The sequence below is a fragment of the Pelophylax lessonae genome, assembly GCF_965119305.1.
Source record: "Pelophylax lessonae genome assembly, chromosome: 1".
NCBI classification, from domain to species: domain Eukaryota; kingdom Metazoa; phylum Chordata; class Amphibia; order Anura; family Ranidae; genus Pelophylax; species Pelophylax lessonae.
In genome coordinates, this window is record NC_138768.1 from 710669110 (window position 1) to 710686228 (window position 17119).

Below are 17119 nucleotides of genomic sequence, written 5' to 3' on the forward strand. Positions count from 1 at the left end.
TTGTATAAGCTATATTATTTTTTCTTTATTTGCTATATTTTCCCCCACAAAAGTGAAGTTACCATTTGAAATATTGCTTAAAATATTAAACTTGCGTATAGAATGAAAAATAATAATTGCCTAAAGCAAAAAAAAGAAAGGCAAAAGTACACATAGAAGAGGTTATAAAATCGATCCATCATAAACTACCCCTCAAATCCTACCCTTACATGGCTACTCTTAAGCATTGTAGTCTAGCCCCAGGGGTTTCCTAAATCCATAAAAAGTGTCCATTTGATACATTATATAGAAATGTGAATGTTTCATATCAAGAAGAACTTAAACAGACAGCAATGTGCATACTAGCCCCATATGTTTTACTTTATATTTATGAAAAAAAATATATTTATAAATAGGCTATGCCTTCTATTTAGGCATACGAATAACAGTATACAAAAAACATAAAACTGCTATCAGGACCATCCTTTTTGCTATCAGCACTTGACAACCGAGATTTCTTCCTAGAGTATAATATACATAGCCTTTCAAGTTGGATTTATTCTTTTATACTTTCACATTTTAAACTCAGTCCATAATAATAAAATTTGAACTTCACAGAAATAATATCTAGGTATAATCTCAGCCCACTGAGAACTCTTAAAAAGTTTATACCAAGCTGCATGTCTAAAAGGAAGAGAGATGGAAAACTCAACATGTTTCGAAAAAGGGATCTTCAAACTATCATCAAGAGAGAAAGAAAGGATTTAATCCAAAATAAAATCATATGAAGAGTCTGGCAAGTACAGGTTTATGCTAAAATGGGTAAAGCATAGTGTTATCAGCAGCACAGTGGCAAACAACAAAGAACTGTAATTTTATTTACAGTGAAGAAACCATTGTAAGGAGGTATATGCAATTAATGTCATCATATTTTTGACAAATCTCTTCTTAATGTCTTGGTTTGTTTATTTTCAGATTATTTATAGTATTTATAGGCGGCAATTTATCTTTTATGGTCAGGAAAATAAAAAGTGCAAAACCCCAGCAGAATAAGAGTGGTTAAAGTATGAAGTCATGCTTCATGTTTTATGTTCTGTCAATTCCAATATGGCTATTCTTTGTCTTTGTTTTTTTTTTTCAACTTTTGCGAGAACCTGATAACAATGAGTCTAAAGCTAGAAGTGCTAGTTAAAATCAAAAGTTATTTTTAGTTATCTAGGTTGGAAAAATGCCCATCGAGTTCATCTTTTAACACTCTTTAATCTTTAATTTGAAGTGATTGCAAATGCTAGTTTTTTTTTTTAATAACAAACATGTTATACTTACTGTACCTGCTCTGTGCAATGGTTTTACACAGAGCAGCCCTGATCCTCTTCTTCTCTTCCCCCCACTGGTGTTCTTGGCTCTTCATCTTCTTGGTATGCCACCATAGGAAGCCATTTTCTATTGCAGCATATCTGCGGCACACCTGCTCCTGTTGCTATCAATATGCCCTGTGAGGAGGGAGAGAGCATGAAGAGCCACTGCTCACAGGCACAGTGCTGCATCGTCAATGGTTACAGATAAGTATAAGGGGAAGGGGGGGAGGGGAGCTGCACACAGAAGGTTTTTTGTACCTTAATGCTGATCATTTTAAGCATTCCTGCCAGTCTTAAATGGTCTGTCCCATCCCTGTAACCTGAAGAGAGCTTTTCTGTTGAAAAACAACAGACTGGCTGAATCACCAATTCAGCCTAATTCAAAAATTGATCATGTAATATAATGTTTTCTTTTGAGTTAAATGCTGCTTTAACCACTTGCCGACTGCTCACTAGAGCAGTACTGCGGCAAAGTGGCTCGATAATGTCTGGCGACGTAGTACTACGTCACCAGACATTCCCCCTTCTCGGCGGCACGCGCGCGCCGCCGGAGGCTCACACCCGCTGTGTTCAGTCACAGCGGGAGTCGGGCCAGGAGACGAGCAGCGGCGATTGCTTCCCCAATCGTCGGGGGAATCAAGTGTGGAGATCCGCCCGCTTGTGTTTACATCATGTTTACATGTTTTACATTATCTCCTAAGTGACAGGCAGGGTCAGATTGCAGGGTTCAGCATAGCTGAACCCTCAATATGTCCTTGTGTCACTCAGTCACCTCCCCCAACACACATTAGTAAGCACCAGGCATACATTACCCCTCCCTCTCCAATAAAATTAACCCCTTCCCTGCCAGTGTCATTTTTACAGTAACAGTGCATATATATAGCACTGATTACTGCAGTAATGTCACTGGTACCCCCAAAAGTGTCAAAAATGTCAGTCAAGGGTCCGATCTGTCCGCCAAAATTTCGCAGTCCCGCAAAAAAAATTGCAGATTGACGCCATTACTCGTTAAAAAAAAAACCACAAAAATGACAGAAATCTTTCCCTTAGTTAGTAAACGCAATAACTTTTGCGCAAACCAATCAAAATACCTTTATTGTGATTTTTTTTACCAAACATAGGTAGCAGAAAACAAATTGGCCAAAAATGTTTAAAAAATTTGATTTTTACATTTTTTTGGGGGGGGGAATTTCATATAAAAAAAATGTGAAAAATATTGTTATTTTTTCAAAATGTATGCATTTTTTTGTTTATAGTGCAAAAAGTAAAAATCGCACAGGTAATCAAATACCACCAAAAGAAATCTCTGTTTGTGGGAAAAAAAGGATGTAAATTTCGTTTGGGTACGGCGTCGCACGACCGCACAATTGTCAGGTAAAGTCGCACAGTGCCGAATCGCAAAAAGTGGCTCAGACGTAAGACAGCCAAATCCTGGTGGTTAAAGCATTAGTAAACTCTGCATTTTGTTTTTTACCTACAGGTAAGCTTATTGTAAAGCGTATCTGTAGGTAAAATGAAGATCTCTTAAATGTGCACCGTTTAGGAGATATTCTAGCAAGCAGCAGCCAATGACATCACTTGTGCTTGCGCTCTGAAGGAACTGCATACCAATGCTGTTCCTTCAGAGCTGTGTGCCGTGGCCGAGACCCCCGCATGCATACGCAGGACTGATGCCATTATGATATTGCCTTGCAGGAAGTAACACTTACCATTCGTATGAATGGATAGACAAATAGGAAGCAGACTAATGAGCTCACACCTCTGCCTCCTCCTAACAACATTGTTCTTGTTAGTGAATGAGCACTGACTAAACAGGCTCTTTGTGCTGCTTCTTCCTCTCCCAATCTAAACTCTGTTGTACAAGGCTTACTCACAGAGAACTTAAAGTGATTGTAAACAATCACCTTATAAAACAACCCATTCAGTTTGAAATATAAATGAAAGGTAAAAAAATTTTATATATATAAAAAAAACATGATAAATACTTTTCTTCCCTTTTTTATCAGTGATAACATTCCCTCTGTTCTCAGCTGTGAAAGTCTGTAAAGCGGGGGGATGTCAGGAGAAGTCTAAACATTGGAGCATAGCTAGGGAACTGACCACAATGTGCTCTGCTGCTTGTGGTCAGTTTTTATAAGGAAAGCAAGGGAACTACCAGGAACACCAGGGGTTTCAATCAAAGGAAGTTTTGGGGAACTGAGGCCCAATTGAATCCCCTTCCCCGTTTTTTGATTTTGAGATTTATTCTGGAAGTTGGTACCCCTTTTTTCCCTGTTTATTATATATCAGGCTTCAAATATTCACAATCAAAGGAAGCAATACAAAAAGAATAGGATACTTTTTCATACAAGTACATGGTACAGCAGGCACATATCTGGGAATATAAAATGTTGGGGTAACAAAAACTTTACATTGAACTGAGTGAAAATATAAAAAGGGTGATGTAATTGTTGATTTGAATTTAAAGATACATCACACTCCTAGTTAGTAATTCACTGACCACATACAAGTATGTAAGAATAATAGGTCAGACTTTTAAACTACTAGCTGGCCCTATCCAGTGGGTACTGTTACTCATTCATATAATACAGCAGTTTTGCATGTCATTTCGACATTCTGAATTGAAGTTTATTTCTTTAATATCATACTCCCTTGCTTATTTGCATATCTTGATATACAGTTCCTGAGAGCGGTAATTTAGTATTTTCTACACAGTTGTTGTTTTTTGGATCCTTAAACAATTGTTCCCTTGCATGCTTATTTAGATGGGGTGACCATAAGGTTTTCTTGACTTACATATACAGTATATATGTATGTTTTTAACTTTTGGGAGCTTGTTTACTGTTTTTTTTTTATATATTTCATTATTATCCTTTTTTTTTTTTTTAAGTGAATGGATCATGAGAGTTGTATGCATGTAAGGTGATAGCAAACTGTTGTAAAACTGATCAAAAACATATAAAATCAGAAAGAAATCCTTTGTGAACAGGTCCTATATTCAAATTTAGGAAAAAGTGAACTATATATCAAATATTCTGACCTAAGTAGGAATGACAATATATGTGATCATATACAGAAAGTCACACAAAATGGGAATGTGCTCAGTGTACTGTACAGCAGGCCCGGACTGGGACAAAAAATAAGCCCGGGCATTTTGGACTGAGCAGCCCGCGAGGGGGGGGGGGGGTGGTCGTGACTGGGGCGTGGCGTTCGTAGGGATGGTTGATGACAGGATTTAATGTTCCAGGATGTGTGGATTCGATTACGGTTCCTTTTTTAGTTTAACCTGACAGACTGGGTCCAATTTAGATCAGAGCTGCCATATGAGGCTGTTTTTTTTTTTTGTCTTACTTTAAATCCTGTTTATGCTCTTAACTCTAATGAAGGGATAGACAACCTTTTTGGGCACAGTGTGCCGAAAAATGTTTTCAAAGAAATTGGGAGTGTCAGATACATAAAAAACAACTGTCAACTTCATATAAAGTAACTGCTGTAAACCGCTTGAATAATAGTAAGAAATCAAGTGAGCTTTGCACCTTCACAAATCAGATCAGTCCCAATTCCTGCACCATCACACCTCAGACCACCCCAATTCCTGCACCTTCACACCTCAGATCACCCCAATTCCTGCACCTTCACACCTCAGACCACCCCAATTCCTGCACCTTCACACCTCAGATCACCCCAATTCCTGCACCATCACACCTCAGATCATCCCAATTCCAGTACTATCACACCTCAGATCAGCCTCAATTCCTGCACCTTCACACCTCAGACCACCCCAATTCCTGCACCTTCACACCTCAGATCACCCCAATTCCTGCACCTTCACACCTCAGATCAGCCCCTGGTAGGCTGGCACTGGCAGAAACAATTTTATTCAAATCAGGATTTCTTCTGCAAATAGCCTGGCCCGGCAGGCTGGCACTGGCAGCAAATATTTTATTAAAATCAGGATTTCTTCTGCAAATAGGCTGGCATCAGAGTCAGACAATTACCAAAACCAATGTCATCATGACACATGATCAAAAAATGAGGAAAAATAAGGATTTCTTCTGCAAATAGCCAGGCAGTGAGTTTGACATCATCAGATCAGACAAGGCACTGGCAGGCATAGTACTAGACTAGTACTATGCCTGGCTGCCAGTGTCAGGCCAGCCTATTTGCAAAAGAAATCCTGATTTGAATTAAATTGTTGCTGCCAGTGCCAGCCTATTTGCAGAAGAAATCCTGATTTATTTGAATAAAATTGTTGCTGCCAGTGCCAGCCCAGCCTATCTGCAAAATAAATCCCTAAGTCCAGTCAGCCACTTACCTTGGGTGTGCTGTGCAGTGTGGCTGCAGTGTGTTCCCACTGGACATAGTACAGGAGATGGTCAGAGACTGCAAACATAATACAAGAGATGGTCAGAGACTACGGACCTGATACAAGAGATGATCAGAGACTACGGACCTGATTCAAGAGATGGTCAGAGACTACAGACATGATACAGAAGATAGTCAGAGACTGAGGACATGATACAGGAGATGGTCAGAGACTGAGGACATGAAACAGGAGATGGTCAGAGACTGAGACTGAGGACATGATACAGGAGATGGTCAGAGACTGAGGACATGATACAGGAGATGGTCAGAGACTGAGGACATGATACAGGAGATGGCCAGAGACTGAGGTCATGATACAGGAGATGGTCAGAGACTGAGGGCATGATACAGGAGATGGTCAGAGACTGAGGACATGATACAGGAGATGGTCAGAGACTGAGGACATGATACAGGAGATGGTCAGAGACTGAGGACATGATACAGTAGATGGTCAGAGACTGCAGACGTGATACAAGAGATGGTCAGAGACGATACAAGAGATGGTCAGAGACTGCAGACATGATACAAAAGATGGTCAGAGACGGCAGACATGATATAAGAGATGGTCAGAGACTGCAGACATGATATAAGAGATGGTCAGAGACTGCAGACATGATACAAGAGATGGTCAGAGACTGCAGACATGATATAAGAGATGGTCAGAGACTGCAGATGTGATACAAGAGATGGTCAGAGACTGCAGACATGATATAAGAGATGGTCAGAGACGATACAAGAGATGGTCAGAGACTGCAGACATGATACAAGAGATGGTCAGAGACTGCAGATGTGATACAAGAGATGGTCAGAGACTGCAGACATGATATAAGAGATGGTCAGAGACGATACAAGAGATGGTCAGAGACTGCAGACATGATACAAGAGAGGGTCAGAGACTGCAGACATGATACAGGAGATGGTCAGAGACTGCAGTCATGATACAGGAGATGGTCAGAGTCTGCAGACATAGTACAGGAGATGGTCAAGAGACTGCGGATGTGATACAAGAGAAGGTCAGAGACTGCAGACATGATACAAGAGATGGTCAGAGACTGCAGACATGATATAAGAGATGGTCAGAGACTGCAGACATGATACAGGAGATGGCCAGAGACTGCAGACATGATAAAGGAGATGGTCAGAGACTGCAGACATGATACAGGAAATGGTCAGAGACTGCAGACATGATACAGGAGATGGTCAGAGACTGCAGACATGATACAGGAGATGGTCAGAGACTGCAGACATGATACAGGAGATGGTCAGAGACTGCAGACATGATACAGGAGATGGTCAGAGTCTGCAGACATAGTACAGGAGATGGTCAAGAGACTGCGGATGTGATACAAGAGAAGGTCAGAGACTGCAGACATGATGGAAGATAGAAGGACACTAATGGGGCCGGAGAGCACAGGGAAAGCAGATAGCACTGGAGGATCTGAAGGGAAGGGGGGGACTGGAGAGAATTAAGGGGGGGTTTGGAAAGCAATGCAGGGGGTTTGGAAGGCACAGGGTGTGGATAGCACTGGGGGGGGGGCGTGGGCAGGGAAAAACCAGGGGGATGGAGAGCATGGGGGGGACCGGAGAGCACTGGGGGGAACTGTAAATCACTTAGGGGGGAGCCAGGGAGCACAGGGGGTGGAGAGCACTGGGGGAGCCAGAGAGCATAGGGGGGAGATGAAAAGCACTGTGGGGTCTTAAAGAGCATGGGGGGTAAAGAGCACAGGGGGTTTAAGAGCACTGGGGGCTAAGAGCACTGGGGAGGGGGGCTAAGATCACTGGGGGGGCTAAGATCACTGGGGGGCTAAGATCACTGGGGGGGCTAAGATTACTGGGGGGGCTAAGAGCACTGGGGGGGCAGTAAAAAGTTGAATAGGAGGGGGATGGGACAGCTCAGCTGCATATAGAGAAATTTATATTTCCATATTTCTCCTGCAGCCGCAGAATGCCTGCAGAAGGGAGGAGGAGAATCATCCATCCAGCGGCAGCAGGAGCCGGAATAGGGAAACATCAAGATCAAATCCTCTATATGCAGCTGAGCCGCCCCATCCCCCTCCTATTCAGCACACACAGCTGGGGCTGCACAGGCTGCACTGCAGGCACTTACCTTCTCTCCCCACCACTGCCCCCTGCGAGCAGCCCGGTGTCAGACTGAAGGAGCTCCCATCTGCAGCTTCATGCCGATGCTGGCTGAGCTGGCCGGACATCGGCGGCTGCGGGAAAGAACACACTGACTACTTGACTTCCGGGCCGGCTCCGCGGCCAATCAGCCTTCTGCTCAGGGGGGTATGACAAGTACACCGGCCGGCGGCCGCAGTGAGGGAACTTCTTCTGCTGTCTCTGTGTCTGTGATGAGCAGCCTGAGTGAGAGCAGCGCCACGACCCACAGGGACAATGCCCGGTCTGCCCTATGGCCAGTCCGGGCCTGCTGTACAGGTTCTTCTATAGTGGAAACTTGCAGACACATAGCACTTAGTGGTTGCATAGCTAAAGGTTGGTCAAAAACCAATCAGGCACAACTTTTTAAGCTAGTATAGATAACTTTGAACTTTGCGAAAAAGTAACTCTGGATAACTGAACAGCACTGCACACACTGTGGAGGAATATTTGTTAAACCCAACAAAAGGGACCAGTTGCTCAATAGTTGACAACATTTACCAATAGTTTTGAAAATGAACATTTGCACTTCTAAATTTTGTGTATGAATGTTATCATATCATCACAAGGGAACTCCCTATGTTATATACATATCAGTACAGCAGCAGCCATATTAGAAGAACGAGGGCCAGAAACATGTGTTGAACTGCACGTTTTGACAAAGAACATATTGACAGGTGTAAATAGATGATTTAACACTCACCACGGTGCAGCCTCTCCCTTATTATCCTTATCTGCAGACTGGGGCTGTGGTCTTGACCAAGGTGTGCTTTCAGGTGGGGGTGCTTGTATCAAAATGCTAATTGCATTAGACTTACAAATCCTTCGAGAGATATATCAGTGGCAATGTGCAATATGTATTACATCTGTTTATATCAATGTTTGTTTAGATTTAATTTGCCACTATAATAAAAATACAATTGTTATTTGTAATACAGGCAATGCAAAGAAAACACAATAGCAAGAATAGATCTATTGACTAAGCTTTGTCTACAAGAAAGATTGTTAAACATAATGATGTTGGATACATATAACTCTTGAAATACATTAGCAATACAATTAGTATTTTCTTTATTGGAAAAATGCTTACTAAGTTTCCAAAATAACATTTATAGATTTCAATAAAATTTTTGCCTTGAAGGTTCCAGGAAATATTTGTGTAATACAAAATTGTGCTTTAGGATTTGAAGAGTTTGAAGGTTTTCTTGAGTAATAAGATAGGCACATGGAATGCACTCAGGCATAATGCAACCTTGTGCTTTCTCAATTATTACAATAAAGTATTGTATTTTATAATTTACTTAATACATAACAAAGACCTATCCCACATATCCTTTCCGAAATAGATTTATTACACCAAATATTGAAGACTTTTATCTCTTGATAAATGTGTTGCTGTGGTAAAGGCTTTTGGACTAAAATATTACCAATTTTTGGGCAGACAAATGAAACTTGAAAGGTACTTACTGGTGATGCTGTCCCTTTTTTCAGTACTTTTTCAGTGGCCAAGGTTTACCCTCACCAGTATTGTGCTGTTTAGGGGTGTCAATATTGTTTTTTATATATTAGTAGTCTTGTTGCTGATTCAAAGGACCAATATGACCCTAGGCAGAAGATGTAATAAATGCCATCTGTGGGTTATCTACAAACCCGATTCCAAAAAAATTGTGACACTGTACAAATTGTGAATAAAAACAGAATGCAATGATGTGGAAGTTTCAAATTTCTATATTTTATTCAGAATACAACATAGATGACATATCAAATGTTTAAACTGAGAAAATATATAATTTTAAGGGAAAAATAAGTTGATTTTAAATTTCATGGCATCAGCACATCTCAAAAAAGTTGGGACAAGGCCATGTTTACCACTGTGTGGCATCTTCTCTTCTTTTTATAACAGTCTGCAAACGTCTGGGGACTGAGGAGACAAGTTGCTGAAGTTTAGGAATAGGAATGTTGTCCCATTCTGGTCTAATACAGGCTTCTAGTTGCTCGACTGTCTTAGGTCTTCTTTGTCGCGTCTTCCTCTTTATGATGCGCAAAATGTTTTCTATGGGTGAAAGATCTGGACTGCAGGCTGCCCATTTCAGTACCCGGATCCTTCTTCTACACAGTCATGATGTTGTAATTGATGCAGTATATAGTCTGGCATTGTCATGTTGTAAAATGCAAAGTCTTCCCTGAAAGAGACGACGTCTGGATGGGAGCATATGTTGTTCTAGAACTTGGATATACCTTTCAGCATTGATGGTGCCTTTCCAGATGAAAGCTGCCCATGCCACACGCACTCATGCAACCCCATACCATCAGAGATGCAGGCTTCTGAACTGAGCGCTGATAACAACTTGGGTTGTCCTTGTCCTCTTTAGTCCGGATGACATGGCGTCTCAGTTTTCCATAAAGAACTTCAAATTTTGATTCATCTGACCACAGAACAGTTTTCCACTTTGCCACAGTCCATTCTAAATGAGCCTTGGCCCAGAGAAAATGCCTGCGCTAGATCATTTTTAGATATGGCTTCTTTTTTTGAAAATATATCTACTAGTGCGCTACCCTGAATGTAAAAGTAAGGTGAAATATCACAATTACACCTAATTCCTAACTTTTTTACAAAAGCAGGATAAAATGACAAGTGCAAGTACAAATATTAATGATAAAGGTGCTCTTGCTCTCTTATTAAACTGATAATAAGTATGTATACATTATAAAAAGTGCATATGATAGACAAAACATATTGCTTCATGCATACATAAAGTGCACAGTGTTTGAATACGGAAATGATTCAAGTGTATGTGAGTTAAAAACTCAATAATAAAGTGCATAAGATGAACTGAGAAAAGTGCATAGCGCTATGTGAAAAAAATGTTATATAATAAACTTGTTAAAAAAACAGTGATGGTAAAACAAATGCAGGCATCCCAACCACACTCAAAATGGGATTCCAGCTATGAGATGATGCTCAGCAATGTAAAGTGCATATAAAAGTAATTCCAAGAGTCTTATTGATATACAGTCCTTGGAGGACTCCTATCCCAGGGGATGCCTGTTGAGGAGAAATGTGCGTGGGGTGGAGGGAGAAGCCGCATTGTCACTTCAGCCCGGTCCGCACTGCAGGCGGCCGCGCAGGTTACATGCTGGATTGATTAGTTTATGATGTAAGTGTAATCTTTTTCTTTGAAATAAAGTCCTGAAAGATAATGCACTAGCCAGCCTTTTCTTACTTATATGGTTACCGGGTACTGTGGAAGAGGATTTAAAAGCTTCATAGAGATCTATTTTGGTCCGTGGCTGTGTAAACCTGATGCATCCCCATGAGCCGCAGGTTTGACTAAAAGTGTGAGTGTTCCAGAGGGAGAGAGGAATCCTTTGCTTCTATCTCTGGAAGCTTACAAGCTGTGTCTGGTAAGCTGCTATCCACTGCATGTGTGAGAACACTGTGAGATCGCATGTAGCACCTGTGTAAAGTTTGGATTACCACCTCTATCCTCAAAGGACTGTATATCAATAAGACTCACATACACTTGAATAATTTCCTTATTCAAGCACTGTGCACTTTATGTATGCATGAAGTGAAATGTTTTGTCTATCATATGCACTTTTTATAATGTATACATACTTATTATCAGTTTGATAAGAGAGCATGAGCACATTTATCATTAATGTTTGTGCTTGCACTTGTCATTTTATCCTGCTTTTGTGAAAAGTTAGGAATTAGTTATAATTGTGATATTTCACCTCACTTTTGCATTCAGGGTAGCTCAATAGTATACATATTTTCTATTTTCATTTTCCTAGTCCAGGGATCCCTAGTTGCTGTTCCCAAGTGAGGTAGCGCTTCTTACACACTTTTTTACATGGCTTCTTTTTTGGCCTATAGAATTTTAGCCGGAAACGGCGAATGGCACGGTGGATTGTGTTCACCGACAATGTTTTCTGGAAGTATTCCTGAGCCCATGTTGTGATTTCCATTACAGTAGCATTCCTGTGTGAGATGCAGTGCCGTCTAAGGGCTCGAAGATCACGGGCATCCAGTATGGTTTTCCAACCTTGACCCTTACGCACAGAGATTGTTCCAGATTCTCTAAATCTTTGGATGATATTATGCAATGTAGATGATGATAACTTCAAACTCTTTGCAATTTTTCTCTGAGAAACTCCTTTCTGATAGTGCTCCACTATTTTTCGCCACAGCATTGGGGGAATTGGTGATCCTCTGCCCATCTTGACTTCTAAAAGAGACACTGCCACTCTGAGAGGCTCTTTTTATACCCAATCATGTTGCCAATTGACCTAATAAGCTGCAAATTGGTCCTCCAGCTGTTCCTTATATGTACATTTAACTTTTCCGGCCTCTTTTTGCTACCTGTACCAACTTTTTTGGAATGTGTAGCTCTCATGAAATCCAAAATGAGCCAATATTGGTCATGGCATTTCAAAATGAAATGTCTCATTTGATATGTTATCTATATTATATTGTGAACAAAATATACGTTTATGAGATTTGTAAATTAGTCCATTCCATTCCTTTTTTACTCACAATTTGTACAGTGTCCCAACTTTTTTTGGAATTGGGTTTGTAGATCATACCACGGACTGCACATAAAATTACAAAAGATTAGAAAGATTCTATATACTCTGCTATTTAAAAGCATTACTATCAAATTAATTGTCTTGTTCCAATTCAAAAAAAAAAAAAATTGAATGTCTGTCAGTTAGTGAAAGCTAGCAAGTGATTTAATAAAAAATGAAATTGTAAGTGAACTAAGCTTTTTAATACAGCACAACCTTGCATTGTCTTCAGCTGTAATGAGAAGTATATTACAGTCTATGTTTTTGAACCATAGTAACATAGTAAGATAGTAACATAGTTAGTAAGGTTGAAAAAAGACAGAAATCTATCTAGCTCAACCAATAAAAAAAAAAAAAAAAAAAACACAACCATACAATCCTATATACAGTACACAATCCTATACCCACTGTTGATCCAGAGAAAGGCAAACAACCCCAGTAAAGCATGATCCAATTTGCTACAGCAGGGGAAAAAATTCCTTCCTGATCCCCTGAGAGGCAATTGGATATTCCCAGGATCAACTTTACCTACACTTATTAGTATCCAGTTATATTATTTACACCTAGGAAAGAATCCAGGTCTTTTTAAAGCAATCTAGTAAGCTAGCCAGAACCACCTCTTAAGGGAGTCTATTCCATATTTTCCCCGCTCTTACGGTGAAAAAAATTATATTCGGAGACTAATTCTCTTTTCCTCTAGACCTAAAGAGTACCCCCCTTGTTCTCTGTGATGACCTTAAAGCGGAGTTTCGGCCACAAAATCAACATAATCGATTTTGTGGCCAACCGCTTGCTTTTCTTCACCTGAATAGGAAATGGATAGTTACATTTTTTTTTTTTTTACTTACCTTGTTATTGTAGAAAAATATACTCACCTTTCTTCCACTTCCTCCCTCGGCGGTCGCGGCCCACGCCGTCACTTCCGGTTTGCAATGATTCCTGGGAGCTCAACGTCATCGCTCCCAGGAATCAATGCGACGGCACCGGCCCCGCTCGTCACTTCCGGTGCGACGCCGCATACCCTGCTAAACAGCTTCTGGGCATGCCCAGAAGCTGTGGAGGAATGCGGCGCCGCACCAGAAGTGACGAGAGGGGCCGGTGCAGGCGCATTCTGGGAGAAGAGGACACGGAAGAGGACGCAGAAGAGGATTGCGCTGGCTTCAGCTGCCCACATCAGAGATGGCAACGCTGGAGAAGAAATTTTAAAAGTAAGTATTTCTTCTTGCAGGTAAGTGCAAACCGGGACAGATCAGAGGCTATCCATTGTGGAATGTACTAGCCCTGACTGTCCCGGGGGTATTTTCATTGAAAATTTTTTTTGTGGCCGGAACTCCACTTTAAGTGAATAACTCAACACCAAGTTCACTATATGGACCTCTTATGTATTTGTACAAGTTGATCATATCCCCTCTTAATCTCCTTCTCTCAAGAGAGAATAAATTCAGTTCCTCTAATCTTTCCTCATAGCTGAGCTCCTCCATGCCTCTTATAAGTTTGGTTGCTCTTCTCTGCGCTTTCTCCAGTTCCCCGATATCCTTTTTAAGAACTGGTGTCCAAAACTGAACTGCATATTCCAGATGAGGTCTTACTAATGATTTGCACAGGGGCAAAATTATATCTCTATCTCTGGAGTGCATGCCTCTCTTAATACAAGAAAGGACTTTGCTTGCTTTGGAAACCACAGCTTGGCATTGCATGCTATTATTAAACTTATGATCTACCAGAACACCCTGATCTTTCTCCACTACGGATTCCCTCAGTTGTACTCCCCCTAGTATGTATGATGCATGCATATTCTTAGCCCCCAAGTGCATAACTTTACATTTATCAACATTAAACCTCATCTGCCGCATAATTGCCAATGAAACAGTGCATTGAGGTTGGCTTGTAAGTTGGAGACATCCTGTAAGGAAGTTATTCCGCTGCACAGTTTGGTGTCATCTGCAAAGACTGATATAATTAGTATTAGAGGCTCAGCTAGAAATTCTTCAGAAGAATAGAGAAAAGGAAGTAGCGTTAGCAGAGTTATCTGTCTTGGAACAATATATAATTTATAAAGATATTAAGTAAGGGTCCCACTGAACCTTGGGGTACACCACTGATAACCTTAGACCATTCGGAGTGAGAATCATTAACAACTATTGTGTTGCCACGCAGCTTTAACTGTCTAGCAGTTGTTATTACATGTTATGTTATGCTATGTTATTGGTATCTTCCTTGCACCCCTGCTGTTTCTGGCTAGATGGTTTCTCCCATCTCCATTTTCCTGCTGTAACTCCCATTTTGTTTAGTTGTTATGAGGAGACTGCAGAGTGTGGAAGCTGTGTAACTTCATTGGAAATTTACCTATGGAAAAGCCTCTATGTTTATGCCTTTGCTAACTTGAAGCATAAAGAAGCATTGGAGAACACCTCTGGAGTCTTTATTCATTGAGTAAACTATCTGTTAAAGCCATCATTCAACCTGCTGCACACACTTTCAGACTGGGTCTACAAGGAGGTCACAGGTACAATCAATGCTGAGACAGAACAGTAAATTTCCAAGAATATACAGCTTCAGAAGGTAAATTTCCAGGAAGAATCCATCATAGGTATCTCTGCAGCTTCAGAATAGTAAATTTCAATCTTCAGAAACGTGAGTACCTACTTGCCTGTGTGTTACCTGCAGTCACCAGAAGCATTACTCTGCATATGAAACCAGCCACCTACTGAATGCTTCATTACTGTTACAGCCTTCTGAGGTGATCCAGTTTGAACTAGTTCCAGCAATAGCTAGCTATTGTATCAAATACCCAGCACCTCAGCCAGCCTGCTTAATAACAGAAGTCACTACTTACAGAGCTGAGCTCTGGCAGATTTCTAACAAGACACCAGAAATACAGTACTTATTATGTCTGACAGAGATCTCACAGAATTACCTGCATTTAGTCAAGATAAAGCAGACTCCTTACTTCATTCTGCTCGTCCTGTCAGAGCCCCTCATCCATCCTTGAAGGCAAGGGAGGTTTATGAATCAAGTAAGGAAGAAACCTCTAGTAACCTGACTGCATTGTGGGAAAAGACTTTAAGTTGTATAACAGCCACTAATGAAACTAGCAACAATTCTGAGCAATTGAACACTGCTCTCTCAAGGGTTAAGAAGGCATTTGAGAATTATAAAAGACTTTCTGAGAAGTACTATTCCCTATTGTTACATTCCAACATAGAGGAAGCTGCATTGGAATTAAAAGACTTTACTTCTAATGACCAGCAGAGGCATAGCACATATCTTGAAGCAAAGGCACAGATAGAAGGGAGATTGGCACAGCTACATGAAACTACATCCTGTAACTCTGCTTCTTCCAGACACTCAGGAAAATCTTCTAGGTCTGCCCACTCATATCATAAATCTTCTTCTAAGTCATTGCGGTCCTGCTCTATAAGGTCAATACTGAGCGACCAAATACTCAAAGCTCACCAAAAGGTTGCAGTAGCCCAGGTTCAAGCCGCCTGCTCTGAAAAAGAAGCAGCCTTCAAGGCAGAAGCTAAACGAATACAAGCAGAAACAGAGGCTCAGCTAGAAATTCTTCAGAAGAATAGAGAAAAGGAAGTAGCGTTAGCAGAGTTATCTGTCTTGGAACAAGCCCTATTGGAAGAAGAAGGAGCAGCTTGTACCAGCTTGCCTGCTTGTCAAGACCCTGTTGAAAGGACCCTACAGTTTGTCCTAACTCAGAACCACGACAATACAGTCCCACCTACAGTTGGAGATTCTTCTCATAATCATCCAGCAAGTGGATCAGAAGGCAATGTGTCGCCAAAGCAAGCTGGTCAACTAGACACACCTACTAACAGAGACCCTCTACAATTACCGCACGTCACAAAATTAAGTGAATCAACCTACGCAGCTCATGTGCCACCACAACCCTATGTGCATAGAGATTACAAGTGCACAGCAGAAGACTACAGAATGAACTCTATACCCCCTTTAATACAGCTCTCTTTAACTTCAAATGCTCAGAGACCTTTAGACGACAGACCCTTACCTAGATTAAACCCATCTGCAACACCTTTCTCTCTACCTACCAGCCAACATCATATACCAACCATGGTCCAAGACGGCGCACCATCAGTACCCCCTGTGGCTATAAAAACTGAAAGCACTGACATTGCAGAGTTCAGCAAGTATATGATTCGACGAGAGTTGATTACAACTGGACTGTCTAGATTTGATGACCGCCCAGAGAACTACAGGAGTTGGAGATCTACATTTAAGGCGGTAACCAAGAACTTGGACATTGATCCTCAAGCAGAACTTGACTTACTAATAAAGTGGTTACTCAGAACAAGTAAAGAGACTTAAATCTGTCTACATTTATAACTTTAAAGCAGGCCTTGATGCTGCCTGGGAACGTCTAGAACAAGACTATGGGAGCCCCGAAGTCATTGAATCTGCCTTATTCCAGAGACTTAACGACTTCCCTAAAATCTCTGTTAAGGACAATCATAAGCTTAGAGAGTTAGGTGACCTCCTTCAAGAACTTGAAATTGCTAAGTTAGATCCTAGTTTACCAGGTCTTAGCTATTTAGACACTGCTCAGGGTGTAAATCCTATTGTAGCAAAGTTGCCTAGTCATCTTCAGGGAAAGTGGACTAGTGTAGGATCAAAGTATAAGTATGAGCATTCTGTTTCCTTCCCTCCCTTTTCTTATT